Here is a 6,764-nt window from a genome sequence, read left to right as displayed (position 1 = left end):
GGAGGGTGCAGCTCGGTGGGTTCAATCCCCCAAAAGTTAAATTAAATTAAAAATTACAGTAAATGAAAAATTAAATTAAATTGAATTAAATGCAGGCTCCCAGTGGAAGGCGGTCAGCACAGCGTCTCGCGCTCCGATTTCAAAGCTGCTTCGTGACACCAAGACCGGCCCGAGCCGGCCGGCTTCTCGGGCGGGGCGCGCTCAGCGCCCTCATTTTGGGCGATTGGTGCAAATCCGCGGCGCTTTGTCTTGGTCGCTTTGGTGCCCCCGCCCACCCGCGCCTTCTGCAGTGTGTGCCAGCGGTTCCCTACTGTCTCTCCTTGTGCTTGTTACGCATCCTCTGCGCTTCTCGCAGCGGAGAGACCGAGCGATACTGCCGCTCGCGCGTCTGACTTATCTCCCCAGACGTGGTGGCCTCCAGGTGCGGCCATCCGCTACACAGAGCCCAGCTCTATCCTTCTTCCGGGCTGTGTAGTACTCCTCGCTGTGTAAACTGCAGCTTTTCCTCCTCCGTTCACCTCCTGGTGGACACGGGGCCGCTTCCCGGACTCGGCTCCCGTGGCGCCGGATGGGACAGTCCCCGCCCTGCGCCTTCGAGCGCCGTCCCCGCGCTGCGGGCCGGGAGTCCACTCGCCTCTTCATTGTTTATGCGTCCCGAGCTCCGGAAACACCTGGCCCTTGTTCTGCGCTCGGCCTGGGGGCGGGAGGGAGGCTGCTGCCAGTTTTTAAAAATAGTCGGACCCCGCAGGGCGCGCGCCTGTCATCCCAGCACCCAGGGAGGCTGAGGCAGGAGGATGGCAAGTTCCGGCCCAGCCTGGGCGACTCAGCCACCTCAAAACAAAACCTCACAAAGACGAAGCACAGCGCGCTGGGGCCCGGCTCAGCGTGACCGCCCGGCCGGAAATGGAGCAAACAACCAATCAGCACCGCTGAGCCCCACCCCCAGCCCCGCCTTCAGCTACTTTCAAGTTTAGACTAGGTCCGGCTGAGTCACCAAGCTGCCCAGGCTTGGGCTCAGACCCGAGATCCTCCCGCCTCAGCCTCCCGGAGTGTGGGGCGGGTCGCCGTCTGCTGGATTCTAGGATGGAAAAGCGCACCGGTGTGGTCCGTTAGAGTCTGGGGCCGGTGACCGGGGTCGGTCGGAGGCTGGAGAGGGCCAGGCGTCTGCGGCGGGGAGCACGCCAGCCCCGGGATCAGCGGCCTCCCTGAGGTCGGCTGTTTCAGAATTTGTGGGGCTTCAGGAATGGCTGGATCCAGGAGCTTCAGCTGGACCCGCTTGCGCCCCCCAGACCAGGACGCCCTACAGGTCCTCAGACCCATTCATCATTCATTCATTCGCTCCCCTGCTCTGCTCCCCCAGACCCCCGTCTTTGCCCTCACTCCGTGGCCTGGTGAGAACGGTGACCTCAGCTCACCCGGGGTCACACCCCTCCGCCCCGTGGGCTCTTGGGACACATGGGGGGCTGGAGCCTCATGGCGGAGCCCAACCCGGCAAACACACACCCCTCCCGTGCCTGGGAAACGCACCCCGCTCTTCGCAGGGAGGTCTCTGCAGCCCTAGCTCCTGCTTCCCTCCAGAGCTACAGGAAGCAGAGGCAGGACAGTCTCCCGCTGGTGTTTTCCCAGCGGCCTGCAGGGCTCCAGGGGTCCGGGTCTGTCTCCGCCAAGAAACAGAGTCAGGCTGCGGTGGCCTCTTTTTTATATCTGGGGCTACTGATCAGACGCAGGACTTGAGCTCACACTGTGTTGTGTGATATTCATGTGCATCTGACAGGTGATACGTGATGTACCGTGTGTTTATACATAACGCACATTCGTTACAGACACAAACGTGGGGTCGCATACGTTATACATGGAGTTCTACGCACATCGTCACATAACATAAAATCTGTAAACACTTAGGCGACAGAAAATATGCAAAAAAACATCATTGATGTGTAATTATGCATGACGCATACAAGACCCATCAAAGGTAATTGTGCATACATGAATCATACAATCGTACGTGTGGTTTCAGTACTGTGATATCTTACGCTATATACCATGATATCATTCTCTGTCAGGGTACACTCATACAGCAATAATATAATTACATGTCATGTGCTCCCATTGTACATCAAAAACTTCATTATGTCATGATAAACTATTCTATATCCATACAATAATTACATGTGATGATATACTATTACTATTATATATCTATAATTACATGTGATGATATACTATTACTATTATATATCAATAATTACATGTGATGATATACTATTACTATTATATATCAATAAAATAACTATGTGTGATGATACACTTTATCAATTATATAGATCATGATATACTATTTTGTATCAATAATGTAATTGTTATATTTTATTACAAATGACTGATTATATTGTTTAAGATATACTGTGTCTCAGCATATATTATATATCTACATATTATATCGCTTACTGTATATGCAGATAATATAAATCCCAACTATGCAGTGGGTAGTCACATTATACCACGCCGTAGCACACGTCACCATACATGACACGTAATGAGCACACGTATGGCCTCACATGTTGGATCCAGTGCCTAGAATAACAGGGAAGCATTACATATAACATCATGCATGATACACCACGCGCCTGACTTGCATGTGTAAGTGAAGCTATACACACACTGGGACCGTGCACATGTGTACAAAAACCATGGCCGCAGAGCCGGGCGTGGTGGCGCTCACCTATAATCCCAGCACTCGGGAGGCTGAGGCAGGAGGGTCACCACCTTCAAACAGACTGGGAAATGTAGCAAGTCCTTGTCTGAAAATCACATTAGTAAATGAAATGGGCCAGGGATGGACTTCAGTGGTACAGGAGCCCGGGTGGGGTCCATGCCCAGCACCACTCGGAGAGATTCATTTAATTTAAAAAAGAAAGAAGCCAGGCATGGGGGCGCACGCCTGTCATGCCAGCACTCGGGAGGCTGAGGCAGGAGGATCTCTGTGAGCTCAAGACCAGCCTGGGCTACAGAGGGAGACCCTGTCTCAAAATCCACCAAAATTAATGAATTCAAACGAAATGAAAGGGGCCGGGGATATCGCTCAGCAGCACCAGTGCCTGCCTGGCAAGCACGAGGTCCTGAGTTCGATTCCCAGCACCAGAAAGAAAGAAGGAAAAAGAAAAGGAGGCCGGGCATGGTGGCGCTCGCCTGTCCTGCCAGCACTGGGAGGCTGAGGCGGGAGGATGCGCTCCCCCTCCTCCTCTCCCTGACTGGGGTTCAGGTCCACCCGCCCCGCCTGCCCCTCGTCCCCCAGTTCCCATCAGGGAAACTGAGGCCCCCCGGCCCGCTCCCCCGGCCCGCGCGCACAGCCGGCGTCCGCCCTGAGACCCGAGGCCGGAAGTGCGGGCTCAGCACTGTGCCCGGGCCGAGGCGGAGAGGACGGTCTGCCGGGCGGCTGCGTGTGCCCGGGTTGTGCAACTCGGGAAATACCCCCGAGGGGCCCAGGGCCAGGCGCCGCTTCTGCGCCGGGCGGGCTGAGACGCCAGGTGTGCCCTGTGCCCGCCGCCCCCGCCGCCCCCGCCGCGCTCGTCCTGGCTTTGAACTCAGCGGAGCGCGGCGCTCACGGCCCCGGTGCCAGGCCTGCAAGCGGCAGAGCGCTCACCACACGCGGGACGGAAAAAGCGCTGCCCGGCCCTCGGGGGACGTTTGAGGCCAGCCTGGGTAACTGAGCGACTCCGCGTGACCCCGTCCCAAAATACAAAAGTTTAAAACAAGCTGGTGTGGGGGCGCACGCCTGTCTCCCCCACCCTCCCCGGGAGGCTGAGGCAGGAGGATCGCCCTGAGTTCAGGCCCAGCCTGGACTGCACAGCGGACCCTGTCTCAAGAACTGAATAAGGAAAACTAACAGAGTTTCTTCTGACGTTGGTTACTGGTTCCTCCTCATCTTCCTTACAGGGTCTGGCAGTAGAGTAGAAATTCTGACTCATTAATTGATTGACTGATGGATTGATCCTCTAAGAAGGTCTGGCCGTGTTGCTCAGGCCAGCTTCCAGCTCATGATCCTCCTCCTTCAGCCTCTCATGGTGTGTTTTGTTTAACTTTTTGAGACAGGGTCTCACTATGCAGTTCAGGCTGCCCTTGAGCTCACTGTGTAGCCCAGGCTGGTCTCAAACTCTCAAGGATCCTCCTGCCTCAGCCTCCTGAGTGCTGGGATGACAGGCGTGCGCCACCACACCCTGCACCCACAGTGCTGAACTTACAGCCACACACCGCCTTGCACAGCAGGCATTTTTAATTCTGGACAAACTCCAGGGTATCAGATATTCCTTTCCACCAGCAGTATGTCTGCTGCTGCATCTCATTTACGCTTTGCGTTTTACACGTGACAGAAAGAATGTGGTAGCGAAGCTCTTGCGTCTGATTTATTTCACTTCACACCATCCATTGCTTCAGGGGGCCCCCGCGTTCCTAACAGTGGCTTACGTGTGTCCTTCTTCCTGGTTGTGTAGTACTCCACTGTGTGTAAACAGTACGTTTTCCTTAGCCACGCATCTGTTCCGGGGCAGCGTTGCCTCCTTCTCACTCTAAGAGCAAAATTCCATTCTGAGGCCAAAAAGAAAAGAAAGAAAGAAATCAAAACCAAGCCACTGAGGGATGCAGCAAAAGAAGTGGTCCAAGCCAGGCATGGTACCGCACACCTGTCATCCCAGCACTCAAGAGGCTGAGGCAGGAGGATCGCTGTGAGTTCGAGAGCAGCCTGGGCTACAAAGAGAGCTCAAGGCCAGCCTGAACTGCGTGGTGAGACCCTGTCTAAACACACACACACACACACACAGAAGAAAGTGGTCCATCCATCCACCCTGTGGAATATCACACAGCCAGGAAAAGGAATTCTGCCATAACAAAAATAGGCTCTGAAAACAAGCCACTCACTGCAGACGCCCACTAGAAAAGACCACACTGTAGGATTTCGCTGATTTATAAGCATTGTGCGGAACACGTGGGCAAATAAACTGACCGAGACAAAGCAATGAGTTAGCAACGACCCCGGCATGGTGGTGGTGCACACATCCCAGCACTCGGGAGGCCGAGGCAGGAGGATCGCCACCAAGAGTTCAGGGCCAGCCTGGACTGCAGGGCGAGACCCTGTCTGAGAAAACCAAACCACACACAAAAAATACGGGTTCGTGGTTGAATGGGCAGAGAACGGAACTTGGTGGTACTTGGGGTGCGTCTGAGGGGTGCGGAGAAGGTGGGGTGCCGGCCGCTGGGGAGAACCGCGTGCCTGCCAGAGTCCCCAGGGCCCCGTCCACTGCCTGCCCCGGACCCCCACGACGGACCCAGCCCACAAGTACAACTGGCAGAGACGCCTGCAGCGGCGCATGCCTATAATCCCAGCACTCAGGAGGCTGAGGCAGGAGGATCACTGTGAGTCCGAGGCCAGAGTGGGCCTCTGTCTGTGTGTTCCGGAGCCGCCGGAGCCACCAACTGTCACACCTGGGCCCCACGGGCTGCGCCCTGAGACGGAAACCGGCCGGGCTAAAATTAGCTTCAGGAAGCACCGTTGGGCGGGAGGAGGTGACAGGCGGAGGCCGACCCAGGCGCCGTCCCTGCCCCCAGAGAGACCTCGGGTCGGGGTCCTCGCGCCCGGTCACGCGCTGCGCTCTGACTTCTTTAAACTGTCAATGGTGTCGCACGCCTGTCATCCCAGCACTCGGGAGGCTGAGGCAGGAGGATTGTTGCAAGTTCGAGACCAACCTCGGCCACAGAGTGAGCTCAAGGTCAGCCTGAACTGCATAGCGAGACCCTGTCTCAAAAAGGCAAAAAAAAAAAAAGAAGAAAAATGTCAGCTGTCTGAGTCCGTGCCTGACGACCGCCTGGGATCACACGACCCAGGCAGCTGGGAGGACAGAACAGACCTCAGGTCCTTGTCACGTGTCCCTCGGCCCCTTCTCCTCCTGTCAGCTCTTTTTTACTTTTTCTTTGTTTACACTCTGGGTTTGTCTTAGGAGCAAAACCAGGCGATACTGAAGCTCCCGCGTCTGAGTTATTTCCCTTCACACCATGGTTGCAAGGTGCACCCGTTTCCCTATAAATGACTCAGGTTCCCCTTCTTCGTGGCTGTGTGATACTCCACAGCGTGTAAACAGCAGATGTGTTTATCCATTCATCTGTGGCTGGGCGTAGAAGCCACTTCCCAGGTGGAGCCGTGCCGGCTGTGCCGCTGCCCCGCGGCGGGCGGGGTCCCTGGGAGCCGACGGCTGACTCAGAAAGACGCCGGGAAGGGGAACAGCTGGCTGCATGGACTTTCTAGTTTAGATTTGCTCTGTTTTTGAGGCGTCTGCACGGTGATCTTCAGGGAGCGCCTCTAGGGCCGCTGCCAACGGGGAAACCAGGGAGAGGCCGGTGTCGGGGTGACCACAGCACCCAGCCTGCCAGGACCAGGGCAGCAGCAGCACTGTGGGGACCGGGACCCTGGGGCCACGGCACCCGTTCTACTGAGAGGAGCTCAGCCCTGCAACGATTTAGGGTCCGTCACTTCGTAACTTTGAAAAATATCGGGTTGGATTTCAAATGTCCTCATGACCCCAAAGTGGGGGCTGCTGAGGCCTCCCTTGCAGCACACTCCCATGCCTTCTATGTAGAAGGAAGGACGGACCAGAGGAAGGGCTGGGTGTGTGCTGACCTCAAGGAAGTGCAGGGCCGGGTGCCCCTGTGAGGGCCCGAAGCTGGCGTCTCAGTGGCAGAGGTAGGGATGGCATTTCCAGGAGGGAGGGATGGGA

This window comes from Chinchilla lanigera, unplaced genomic scaffold (assembly GCF_000276665.1).
Source record: "Chinchilla lanigera isolate Chin_1 unplaced genomic scaffold, ChiLan1.0 scaffold00098, whole genome shotgun sequence".
Taxonomy (NCBI): Eukaryota; Metazoa; Chordata; class Mammalia; order Rodentia; family Chinchillidae; genus Chinchilla; species Chinchilla lanigera.
This window is presented reverse-complemented; position numbering follows the sequence as displayed.